The sequence below is a fragment of the Elephas maximus genome, chromosome 4 (assembly GCF_024166365.1).
Source record: "Elephas maximus indicus isolate mEleMax1 chromosome 4, mEleMax1 primary haplotype, whole genome shotgun sequence".
Taxonomy (NCBI): domain Eukaryota; kingdom Metazoa; phylum Chordata; class Mammalia; order Proboscidea; family Elephantidae; genus Elephas; species Elephas maximus.
Genome location: NC_064822.1, coordinates 72,654,932 through 72,668,363, shown reverse-complemented (window position 1 = coordinate 72,668,363; position 13,432 = coordinate 72,654,932). Strand labels below are relative to the sequence as shown.

The 13,432-nt window shown below is 43.4% G+C and overlaps 1 protein-coding gene across 1 annotated transcript in view; it reads left to right on the top strand.

The window, feature by feature from the left end:
* Positions 1-6,083: 6,083 nt before the first annotated feature.
* GRIN2B (glutamate ionotropic receptor NMDA type subunit 2B) overlaps positions 6,084-13,432 on the top strand; it is a 484,741-nt gene continuing 477,392 nt past the window's right edge. Inside the window, exon 1 of the mRNA XM_049882524.1 lies at positions 6,084-6,309. The gene's annotated coding sequence lies outside the window, so the exon portion shown is untranslated. The remainder of the gene's footprint in view (positions 6,310-13,432) is intronic.

Genomic DNA, 13,432 nt, shown 5'->3' with positions numbered 1-13,432 from the left:
CATTAGACTGTCACTTCCCTATATGGTTCAATCACTGACAGATGTCTCAACGAATGAAAGCCTTTCAGGAAAACACCTGCCCACTTTGTGCCAAAGAGGTGTCACAGGAACTTGTGCCTCTGTGGGTCATTCCCTTATTCTAGTTGGAGTAAAAAGTGCCTCTACCCCATTTGAAATTGTTGTCCACCACCTTGGTATTGTGTAACAATTTTCTTTCCAAATTTGTCTAACAAATGGAGTAAATTAAACACACATGACAACTTAGATTTTTCTTTAAAGATGGTTGCCCATTATAAAGCTGTTCAAATCTTGCAACATAAGTATATCGACATTAAAACCAAAACCAAACCCATTGCCATTGAGTTGATTCCGACTCATAGTGACCCTATGACAGAGTAGAACTGCCCCATAGAGTTTCCAGGGAGCGTCTGGTGGATTTGAACTGCCAACGTTTTGCTGAGCAGCCGTAGCACTTAACCAGTACACCACCAGGGTTTGCACTAAGATCCTGGCTCTACCTTCATTACTCTTTTAAAAGAACTCCATTTTGTTCTTACCATAATGTTATTTATTATTTAACTCGGGCAGTCTTTTTTCAAAGGGGTGGTTAAACAACTTTTGTCTCCTTGTCTAAAGACCTAAGGTCCTAAATTTTTTTCAGGGGCTGGGAAGAAAAACCCAAACACAAACGAGATGCAAGAACGGTTTATTCAAAAGTTAATAAAAATTATGTCATTTTAACTGCAATTTGGAAAGACATTTGGGGACATTTCAATGAGACAAGTGAGGATTACAGATGGCTGTGTGGGACAGGTTTGAAGGGTACCTTCTTTTATTATCTACACTTATTTATTAAAGAACCAAGAGAAAATTTAGATAAAAATTAGTGGAATGTGAAACAAGAGAGATGAGTGATGACGTGAACAGACATTAACATGACATTGAGGAGTGAATTGCAACTTTTCTTTTTTCCAAATCATACCAAGAGAGATTTTTTTCAAATCTCTTTCATAAGAAGGAAAGAGAAGTTTTGAATAGAAAGAATTAATAGGCCCCTGGATTATTTGATAATCCAATTAATGAAGAGGAGTGAATCTACGAACACATTGTAAAAGATAAATTTCTTGCTGGTTTGACACAAAATACTGACATTGATGAAAACAACACAAAACTTATAATATGTTACAAATGGTTAATAAGTGTTGTCAGTTCAAGAGATATTTAAAATCAGTACTTTATAACTTATATATGAAAGGAATTTGATAAAGGTTTTCCCAAGTTTGACAACAATCCTAAAAAACGTACAAGGCACTACCAGTAACGAGTTCTGGACCCATAAGAAAGATTTCTGAATTATACATAATAATAAACAATTTTCAAACATCTGTATGCTGAGCAAATAATCCAAGAAGCTGGACTATATGAAGAACACAGTATCAAGAATAGAGAAAGACTCATTAGCAATCTGCAATATGCAGAGGACACAACCTTGCTTGCTGAAAATGAAGAGAACTTGAGGCATTTACTGATGAAGATCAAAGACTATAGCCTTCAGTGTGGATTACACCTCAACATAAAACAAAAATCCTCACAACTGAGTCAATAAGCAACATCATGATAAAGGGAGTAAAGACTGAAGTTGTCAAGAACTTTTTTTAATTCGGATCCAAAAGCAACACCCAACAAAGCAGCAGTGAAGAAATCAAATGCTGCATTGTATTGGGAAAACCTGCTGCAAAAGACCCCTTTAAAGTGTTAAAAAGCAAAGATGTCACTTTGAGGACTAAGGTGCTCCTGACCCAAGCCATGGTATTTTCAATCGCCTCATATGCATTGAACGCTGGACAATGAATAAGGAAGACTGAAGAAAAATTGATGCCTTTGAATTGTGGCATTGGCAAAGAATATTGAATACACCATGGACTGCCAGAAGGGCAGATAAATCTGTCTTGGAAGAAGTACAGCCAGAATGCTCCTTAGAAGCAAGCATGGCAAGACTATGTCTCACATACTTTGAACATGTTGTCAGGAGGGACCAGTTCCTGGAGAAGGACATCATGCTTGGTAGAGGGTCAACGAAAGAGCAAGACCCTCAATGAGATGCACTGACACAGTGGCTACAACAATGGGCCCAAGCACTGTGAGGATGGCACAGGACAGGGCAGTGTTTTGTTCTGTTGTACATAGGGTCACTATGAGTCAGAATTGATTTGACAGCACCTAACAACAGCTACAAGTATACCCTTACGAAATTGCCTTTTTTGTTATAGGTAATAATGATCAAATTTTGGCAATTTCATGTGGTTGAGTACCAGTTGTTCAATACAGTTCAACATAAATAGCTTATACAGGTGATTTTTTTCCTTTTGGTTGAATTCTTCACAATGCAGGATCCATCCATCCAATTAGGTGTGTTTAATATCTCTGTTCCCTGGATTATCTGTCCCAGTGGCATCAGCCAGTAATTGTGATAACTGACCAAGCAAACTGTTCTACACATTTCAATATTCAGGGGCAGGAGTTGGGGAATGGTGGTTAAGGTGCCACACCTCATTTTAAAATCCTTGATATTGTTACAGAAATCGATTCAGGCTTGTGGCTGAAAAATATCCCCAGAGGAGGTGGAATTTGAGTGGGAAACTGAAGGGCAGGGTGGACTTTAGCTAGGTAGAGGGGATCCGAGGGTTCATTCTTCATCTACACTTGCAAAAGTAAACAGACTGGAATGGAATTACTGGGTTGGGAGTAGGGAGGAAAAAGAAAGAAAGCAGAAAAGTATAGTCTAATTTTGATACAGGCAATTGGGAATAAGAAACGGGAGGCAGGTTAGGAGGGTGAAAAGCAGATTAAAGGTCAACCCATCAAGGTCCTTGAGTGAGCTTGTGTCTTATTCTGCAGGTAATGGCATTCTTGGAGGACTCAGAGAAGATTGTTTCAGGAAAGCCCTACATGCCCCCTGCTTTCTTCATCCTCCATTCCTCCTGGAACCCATGTACCAACAATTGGAAATCTGCACATAGGTTTGTGGACCAAGGGGCACAGCAGCTTTGAGGTGGTTCTGCAGTTTTCCAAAGGGGTGGAGGATCATCCCTACCACTGCCTTAGAAAAATAGCAGTGCTATTACTGAGAAAAATTAATTTGCATGTGGACACATGTATTTGTGTTTCCGTGTAATGCTTATGTGTGTGTTTTACAAAGATTAAGTCAAACAAAAACCAGGAAACATGAAAGAATTAGTTGAGGTGTATTATGAATATTGTCTCTAAGACAGCAATACTGACCTGACGTAGTCCACATAGACCAAAGCTGCACCCTACTAGATGTGACCACTTCATACAGCACTGTTTTCTGTGTGTGTGTATGGCTGCTTCTCCAGAAAGTCTATCACGTGTGAGAACCCCATGGTATAACTGAGATGAAAATGTTGCTATTTTGGACTACTCTGTATCTTTGAAAAGGCAATGGATGAGAATAAAAAACGATGCATACACAATAATGTTAACATTAAAAATATATAATATTATAGGTAGTGATAAAAATATAAAAAGTTTAAACGGGAGAGGGATGAAAGGATGTTTGCCTTTTAAAAGAGGGTGAGTTTGTAAGTGCTATGAAATCTAGTTTCATTTATGGATTATTCACCTCTCTCATCACCTCCTCTCCTCAAGGATTTTAAATAGCAAGATCCATCTTAATGAAAAAAAAAAATCCCAAACTCCTCAAACCCTCACTGGCAGTCAGCAAAACATACATATAGTCTGTAGTGTAAGCTTTAGCCCTTAATGACACTTTGCCTTGCTTTGTTTTCCTATTGTTTTACGCGTCAGCCTCATGTGTTCAAAATAGATCTTAAGCTCCTTGAAGGCAAGAGCCTGGCCTTAAACTGCGCCCAGCACCTGGGATTTACGTATGAAACAAACGGTGATTTATTGAAATTCAGGCAAGGGACCTTCAACTTCAAGCTGCAGCTCGGCCTTCGAGAGGCTTTCCGCAGCCAAGCGCGGCCGCCCACCGGGGCATTACCTCGCTTCCCCCACCCCCCCACCCCCGGCCCTTCCTCATTGCTATTCCCCATTGCGGCCAGGAGGAGGCGCTACGGACTCGAGTTAAGCTTTTTCCCCCCTTCCTACCCCACTACCCCCAGCACATGACGTGAGAAGCTGCCTCCAGCAGTCTTAGCAATAGGAGTGAGGGGGTGAAGGGCTTTGGGGATGGGGTGGGGTGGGGTTGGGGGTGTGGAGAAAGGGGACACGCGCGCACACTCACACCCTGGGAGCAGCAACATCTTTCCTAGCTTCGTGGGTTTCTCCTCTCACCACAGCCAGTGCGTGAGAGGTAGGTGTGTGTGTATGGCAGGTTTTCGAGTGTGAGACCCAAATCCTGACCAGGCAACCTGTGCTCTCCCCGCACCAACCCCGGTCCCCGGTGATTAACACCCATTTTTCTTACTCGCCCCCTCCTCCTCTTCCTCTCCCGCTGCTGAGCGTTGACTTGCACAGCCTTCCCCCGCCCGCTTCCCCTCCCCCGGCTCCGATCAACACCAACTGGAAATCTGGGCTCTTGCTTCTCCACCTCTCCCCCCAACACCCCCCCGTTTTTTTTTTTTTTTTTGAAAAAGGAAGGTCCCCCACCCCCTTTCAAATTCCACTTCCTTCGGCTTCTTCACCTCTAGGAAATCTCGGGGCTTCGCTCATCAGGGTGATTCTCGATCACCACGGTCCAGTAGTGCTGGCGTCCGAATGCATTTCCTTTTGCTTTGCAAAGAAGAGTCGTGAACTTCAAACCCCTCGAGAAGGATTGTTAATACTGCTTTGCAGGAAAGGAAAACCCTCAATACCCCGTCACTGGCCGCCCCTCCCCGGAGACTCTGGAATCGCTGAGGCGCTCAGAGCCGGTACGTAAATATTCGCTTTGGAGTCCCTCGTCTCAATTCTGGGGCTTGGGGTGCCAGGGAAGATAAAGGGCCGAAGCAGTGGAACGGTTAACCAACCTGGTATCAGCCAAAACCCTTAAATCCACCGGAACCAGACACTTGCTAATTTGGACGTGGCTTTTTTTTTTTTTTTTTTTAAATGGGAGGTTTTTTGGGGGGACGGGGATAGAGCTCTCACTGGTCTTTTTTTGGTGGGGGGGATTAATCCCCTCACCTAGAAGAGAGGCTGGGCAGCGGTGCCCGGGGCCAGAGCCACGCGCTGCGACCATCCGTCCAATCGACACGTTGCAGGTGAAGCCCCATGCGCTGCACATCAGCGCGGCGGCGGCGTGAGTGTGCGCGGGGGTGAGTGTGCGCGGGGGTGAGTGTGAGTGCGCGCGCGGGGGCGCGTGCGTGTGAGCGCGTGTCAGTGTGCCCCTTCCAAGAAATGCCCAGTGTGCAGCCCGTGCACAATCAGAAACCATTCAACACAAGCCCGGGGTGGGAGGAGGCGCTGCTGCTGGAGGCGATGGGGAGAGCGAGACAGACATGTCAGCAGCATTGCAGATGGGGCTGGGGGCCGCGCTTGCTGGCGAGTTAAGTGGGGATTGTGTTTCTGCGTGTGTGTGAGTGTGTGTTGCTATATGGTGCCTCTTCTCCCTCCCTTCCACCTTCCTTCCCACCTTCCCTCCTTCGCTCCCGCCCTCCTTCTCTCCTCTTCCATTCAGGTTGGCTTTTCCACCTCTCTATCCATGCCTGTCCCAGGAATGGTATAGCCAGACCTTTTCTGAATTCTAGACCGGTGCCAGCTGTTTTCAATTCTTCTCGTGTGCACACTGTGGGAAATGCGGGGTTTCCTCCCCCGTTTCCTTAAAACGAATTGATATCTTTTTCGGAATGCATTTTTCTCACCCTCGGGGGGACACTCCAATCAAACCATGATGCCTCTTTTCCCCCTTAGGAAAGGGACGCTTTGGGAATGACCATGCTCCGCGGAGGGACAGAGCCGGCCCCCAGCTTCTCTACACAGAACCGCCTCCACTGAAGCTCCAAAAATCAAAAACCATAATTGCCAGAAGAATCATTAAAAAAAAAAAAAAATCTTCCAGCCACTAACCTCACATGCATACGGAATAATTACTCTGGATTCTGCATTGTGAGCTGCTTTCCTACCCCGAATTACCTTTGAATTACATCTTTTTTCTTTGAATTTGCATCTCTTCAAGACACAAGATTAAAACAAAATTCACGCTAAATTGGATTTTAAATGATCTTCCTTTCATTTATCCTTCGTCTTTCTTATGTGGATATGCAAGCGAGAAGAGGAGACTGGACATTCCCAACATGCTCACTCCCTTAATCTGTCCGGCTAGAGGTTTGGCTTCTACAAACCAAGGTAGGGCAAATTCTATTTTAATTTTTCCTTACCTGGGGTAGGGATTCCTTGTTTATCTCTCAAGTCCCTCAAGTGTATCTTTTTTGAATAAAAGGAAACAAGATATTAAAATTATGCTGTTTTGGGAGAAGCCTTATTACAAAGGGGGGGATCTCCCATGTTATTTCTTTTCCTTTGCTCATCAAACAGGTTTTGGTTTTTTGTGGGGGCTGGAGGGGTGGGTGTATGTAGGGGTGGAAGATGTTGGTTGGCATAGGGAATGTATGTTATGCAGACAGGACTGGGAGACCTGTGTGATTTTCCAGTTAAATAGCATTTGATTCACCCAGAGCTAAAGCTCTGATTTTTATGGAAATTTAGAAATCTTTAAAAAAAAAGAAAAAAAAATTTTTTTGAAGGCTAGCTTTTCCTCTTGCCACCTCTCTGCCTCTGTCTTTATCTCCTGTCTCCATCTTCCTAGGTTTAGCATCCTTTCTATGCCCTTTAAAAAATAAAAATAATGATCGGGATTACTGTGGTTGTTGCCCTGAAATCCACTTGCTGTCTAAAGGGTTGACACCGGGCCCAGAGGTCCCGGGAGGCCTATTGCAGAGGGGCAGGTGTAGGTAGGGAATTGGGCAGATCTCAGAACACCTGGAATTAAAGGAGGCTGCAGGTTAAGAGGACTTAAATCTTAAGCTTGGAAAGAAAAATTCTGTCAATATTCTGCTTTTAATTTGTGTTTTTTTTGGTGTGCTATTATTTTTGAGCTGTAAATTTCTCCTTCTGTCTACACATCTATTTATACCCACACATCCTCCAAGCAAACTGTTACTTCCACACTCTTGCAAAATGGCTATCTTGCAGAGTTCTAAAATGCCGTGCATGTGGAAGGCGTGCAGAATTCGACACGTGAGTCTTTGTGTTAAACAAAGAGATGTGTCGTTTGCATGTGCTAGTCTTGTACCCTCAAAATAGAAATTCATACTTTCATTTTTTTCCCTCTCATCATTTCTTTACAACATGTGAAATGTGCTTAGGCATTATCTTAAAATACTTGAAAAGAGAAATAGCAGCAGAAATGGAAGACCTAGCTAATGACTCTTCAGCTAGTCACTCATACAATCCAAAGTAACTCCTGAGGAAATCAGATGGTTCAGAGGTTGGAGGGCCATGACGGTGAGCGGGCAGCTCCTCTCCTTGGCCCACTGACCACACATCCCCATACCCTGCAGCGCCCAACTGCAAGGATTCAGGTTGAGATCAAGGTCTTTGAAATAATGGCAGCAAAATCATTAGCGTCAATAGTCTTTCTAAAAGTACCCTCCCCCCCAAAAAATCTTTTTTACGGCATTTTTTATTACAATACATTGAAACAATCCAAAATACTAAAGGGTGGCGGATGGGGGAATAATGGAAGGTCCATATCATTAAAAATTACAGTAGATGATAGTTCTTTATTGTCCAGAAAGGATGAATATAATCCAACACCCCCCCAATGTTTCATTCCTTTGAGCTTTTATTGCTTATATGCTCATCTGTAACCACTGTGTAATCAGAGTGAGAGGGTAGGACCCCACTTTGAACCATGTTCTGTCTCTACAAATAGCTGAGGTTATCTGGTGTGTGTTCACCTTAGAGACACTGGAGCTGGTTCTCCATCTGCTTCTACTCTTTCAAGTGGGAGGATGAACTCTTAATTTTACTTCAAAATAGAACACGGGTATGGGTGATAAAAGCAGCTCCATGTGTGATGATTTCATGCATACGGATTGGCAGGAAGTGGTGGGTATTGTGATAGGACACATGTCTTTTTTGGACCTCTGGTGCCTAGGACAGTACTCTACACCGAGTAGGTGCTTTGAAATGTTTGTTGGTGACGAGGTTAACAGGTGGCCTTTTCACAGGGTCTCAGCCACTTCAGTAGCCTTGAATGCCAGCGAGATTGAGCCAGGTTTCTGGCTGTCAGTAGTTGCCCCTAAAACTAGGCAAAGGAAGAGAAGATACAAGGGAGAAGGTGTTGAGGAGGAGGAGGAAAGAGGGGGTAGGAAAGCTATAACCGGAAAGCAGAGGCAGTCCAACTGGAAAGGGCTTGTTGGGATTCAAGGATTTGCTACAGGTGGTCTGTACCTGTTCCACATCCGAAGCTATTTGGAGACCCTAGTGAGGAGGCAGGTGTTCCCCATCATTGAGAGCCGTGTCTGTGAGCCTGTGACTCGGTGGTGTTCTGGACTGTCTCGGGGCCATTGTTCTTTCCTCTTTTTTCCCTTAGAGCACAAAGAGCTGACCGGGTTCTGTTTTGTCTTCTCTCCTTCTGCCACCCACCTTACAGCGTGGGTTATATGGAAAAGAAATGTGGCTGCTGATGGGAAGAGGAGAAAATTTGATTTCAATCAAGGAGCCTCCATGATGTACAATTAAGAAAGACAAAAATTAATAGGAGATAGAGACTTCTTAGGAAAGCATGGTTGAGGATATTAGGTCGGTGATTTCAAGGGAAGTGGAACAACATGCTTGTCTTCTATCTCTGTGATTCAGGTGTAGCAAAGTATGATGGATCTGAGAACACTGAATGATATGCCAGCTTAGAGGTAGGTGTTAACATGTGAGGAGAGGATCAGGGTGTGTCACCAGATGGTCTACTTTTTTTCTCCCATTGGTTCCATCTCTAGGAAGCTGTCTGAAGAGTCTTGCTTCGCCACTGTATGTATGTAATTTTTGGCATGGGTGGATGCAGGCAGAGAGAAAAGGAAAAGAGACAAAATGACAGGAAAGGAGGGGGAAGAAAAAATTCCTGTAGACACTACTTTTGCACACCAAGTGCTTCTCTTTTAGGGTGAGAAGAGCGACTTCCTCTGGTGGAAGGATGAACAGCAGGCACCTACATTTTGTGTTCTTGCTTTACTTCCAGAAAGATGGCTTCAGGACCTTGACCATCTTCCTTGGTCTTCACGTACATGCAGCCAACCTTGTGTAGGGAGGGGCAGTGGGCACCTGGGAGATGGACACATAGGTGGAAATTGGTTGGTGAGCCGGGTGGTGGTTGACAGGAAGATATAGGACTGAGCTGATCTAGCCTTTGGTCACATTAACTTGTAAAACATTCTCTAGTTTCCAATGAATGTGGTTAACCCAGGGTGCAGTTTTTTTCTTTTTCTTTCTTTCTTTTTTTTTTAATAGTATTTTCTGGTTCAAGAATCTGATAACAAAGGTGATATGTCCACTACTGCTAGCAAGTTAAAGCAAGGATTTAGTTAATACGTATTGACTATGAAATACAGAAAGAAGCAAGAGAAAAGACAGATTGTATGTGAAGAAATCATAGCAAAAAATCAGCTCTAGAAGCCAGGGAAGGAAAAGAAGCCAGGGTGGAACTCAGCATTCTGAAGGTTGGAAAAACATTGTTCCGAATGAGAGCTTTCTCTCCTTAATAATGAATACTGGGATTGCCACAACAACTCATCTTGTAACTTGTCAGGGTCAAGAATGGATGAGTTGGAAAATTTAAGTTTCTTCTTTTCCTCAGTGTCATCCTACACTCTTCTGAAGAATTCTGGAGATTTTCTCCTTTCAGTAAATTGCACTTTCAGTCTCTGCGACTGTGCATATGATCGGAGATTCTCTGTACCATCTCTGTAAATAAATATAGATCAAAAGAGTTACTGGTCTAATGAATTGTTCACATTTATTAAAGTGCATCCCCTCTTTGCAACCACAAGAAGACGTCTCCAGGGAGGGTAGATTAGTGGTTGAATTGATACGTTTCAGAAGGAGGCAGAAGATAGAACAGCAGGATGTAAGTACAGACATAACTCAAGAGGAGGTGGGTTTTTGATGTTCACCTGTGACTTTTAATGGTATGTCTGTTGCCTTTACACAAAAGCCATTATGTGGATGAGCTTTTGGGGGTTTGTGAACCTAGAGAAGAGGGTTTCAGGGAACCTCTGGTTGTTTCCTTGGTGGACTTCAACAGCCTTTCTTTTGTCTGTTCACTTATTAGAACTTCCAACTGAGGTTGGCAGGGAAGGGAACCTAGCTCATAGGCTGTCCCCTTGTTGAAGCCCTCCGTGACTGCCTCAAGCGAGGCTGGTCACTTTGCCCTCTGAGCTTCACCAGCATTTGTTCATGTGTCTTAGCACACTGTTCCCTATTCTCTTCATATGCCCTGTTTTGCCAAGGAGATTATGAGCTCCTTGAGGGCAGGGAGAGATGTTTTATTCATCTTGGAATCATTTGTACTAGCCTAGTGACTGGCACATACATTCTCAAAAAATATTAAATGAGGAAATGAGAAAGGAAGTGAAATATTCGTTACTAGTCAATGATGCTATTTGTTGTTCTGGTGACCATGGGAAGGATTTGAAGTTTTGTTGTTAGATGAGATCAGGACTATCAGAGCTGTGTGAAACTTTAGAAAGCATCTACTCTGACTTTCTCATTTTGCAGACAAAGAAACTGAGATCCAGAGAAATTAAATGATTTGCCTAAGGTCGTGCAGCTGCTTTGCACCAGAACTTGAGTACCATACCGTTGAGTAAAGTGAGGTCTGGAGGTTATAGGTGCATTTCAAATGTCTCCAGCCAGTATCCTCTGGGCATCTTGGTAAGGTGCAGATTCTGAGTTACTAGGTGTGGGATTGGGCCTGAGCTCCTGCATTTCTAACAAAATCCCAAGTGATGCAGAGTTGCTGCGCCATGTGTCAGGGAGCTCCACCCTCCCTGCACCTAATATATAGCATGGTTAGCATTGGCAGTTCTGGATATATTCTATTTTTTGCGACTCCCAACATGTCTGCTTTGTTCTTAAAGAAAAATCAGAAAGGAAGCCATGTATGTAAGTTTCCCATCTCCTCTCTTCTCCTTTCACTCTTCCAGCCATGGACATCTTTTGTCCCTTCCTTTTTCTTCCTCGATGCCCTCTCATTCTGTTCCTTCTCACAACTGATTCTTCTGTCTCCTTTTTTCTGTCCATTGCGTGTCCTCTTATTTCTTAGTTGATCTTTTTTTTTTTATTAACGTCTTTTAATTCTTTTTCTTTCTCATCGTTCTCTTAACTTTATGTCCTTTGCTTTACTCCTCAATTATTCATGTGTGGAGAATTGGTTCTGGTCTGTGCCTTCCAGTAGTTGATGATCTGGTGGGACAGACGTGTAAGGAGATAAGCGTATACTTAGGTAAGAGCTGTCAAGGAAAGAAGCCTGGGAGAGTGAAGAGGGCTTCATGGAAGGGCTGACGTTCATATTATGTCTGGAAAGATAAATAGGAGTTTTCTAGGAGGAGGGCATATGGAAAGGCAAGTTCGTGTAAAAGGGCAAGTCTCCTGTCCTTTCTTGCATTCCTTAACTTGGGGAGAATAGCAGCACAGGAATGTGCTGGCTCCTTGAGTAAGTATTTAAAACTCTGAGTGACAAGACCGGAGAATAATGTCAGAGTCTTCTTGAAAGGAGAGCGAGAGACCCCCATTTCTGCTTCAGTGATCCTACACTTAATGAATCCTGGCCATGTTTGTTAGACTTGCCTCTAGAATGAGTAAATGATACAGTTTTCATCTTTGACCACTAGATTGCAACTAATTTTGTTGATGGCCATTACAAAGAAAGGGACAGCTGTTAGTTGGTTTGTGTCCAGTGAGAGAACTGGATCGTAGCCCAGGCCAAGCTACTCAGAGTGAAGGACCAGCTTAGCCCCATGTGTTTCTAGAGTAGTGGGGTAAAGTTGCCATGCTGTTCAGACATCAGCTGTGTCTGTAATGGTGAAGGAGAGTGATGGAAGAAGAGGGGCTTAGTTATTCCCAGGGAATTCACAGAGTGCATTTTGAAAGCCCTTTGAGTCTGGCCTGATGCCTTATAAGTTTTTACTCATGGGGATGCCCAGGTGTAGAGATGATGGAGTGACATCTTCAGTCACCACTTAAATGAACTTTAGCAAAGTTGCCAGAGAAGACGGGTTTGAAATGGATGTTTCTCCAAATTTTATTTGCATCTTTTTCTATTCCGCTTCCTACTACCCTTTTTTTCTTCCAGTTTCACCATTTCTCTTCACGTTGTGGTTTGTATTCAGTTCATTAATGAGAAGAACCTAAGCTTGGCTGGAAGCTTTTTAAGGATCCATTACGCATAAAGTGGGCATTCTGGGTGTGAAGATATCTGGATGAGCAGGTGCCCACCACTGGCATTATTCTGAGATGACTTGAGCAGCGGAGTGGGGGAGCCATAACAATGAGGCTGTGCCTAGAGGGAAGGGGAGTAGAGAGAGGAGAAACAAGGCCAGAACTGGGGGAATGGCAGAACAAGGAGAGAAAAGCTATTAGTTTTGACCCTCCTTGGAGTCCAGCTTTATGGGGAAGGGAAAGTCTATGGTTGAGAGCTTCCTAGAGTAGGATAGTTTAAGGTTTTGATTAATGTACTCTGGCCTACTCATTTGACACACAAAAGGTAAACCAGGGTGTACATTTGCCATCCTCTTGGCTTTTTCTCATTGCCTTACTGTGAATTTCTTTTATTTATTTATTTTTAGGAAGAAATGTTAAGTTTAAACTTCTTAAAAAAAAAATTTTTTTTTTTTCTATTAATCTTTATATAAAGTCTCTCAGGACTTCAGCTGGTTAGAATTTCTTGGGAAACCAGATTTTCTTTTCGAAAGGGGGGACTTAAAAACAGTGCTTGGATAACAGCACTACATTATTGAGGGAGGGAAGAAGAGAAGCTTGGGAGAAAACAGAAGCTTAGGTGACATCTTTAATCCTTTCTCCCACAGCTAATTGTACTCTGCAAATATGTCCAGATATTTTGAAGCAACCCTTCCATCTTCTAGAGCCTGTAGCTTGTTCATCCAGATACCACAGTAGCTCATGTCTTTGGATGAGGGATCAGTGCATTCTGTGTGCACACAAATACACACACTCCACACGGTCCCACATGCAATGTACCTGTGTATAGATGGATATGTTTGTGTAGTGATTTAGCTCCGAGATACAATAAAAGGACCAATCCAAACCCATTGCCGTCAAGTCAATTCTCACTCACAGCAACCCTATAGGACAGAGCAGAACTGGCCCATAGAATTTCCAAGGAGCGGCTGGTGGATTCAGACTGCTGACCTTTTGGTTAGCTGTCAAGCTCTTAACAGCTGCACCACCCAATACA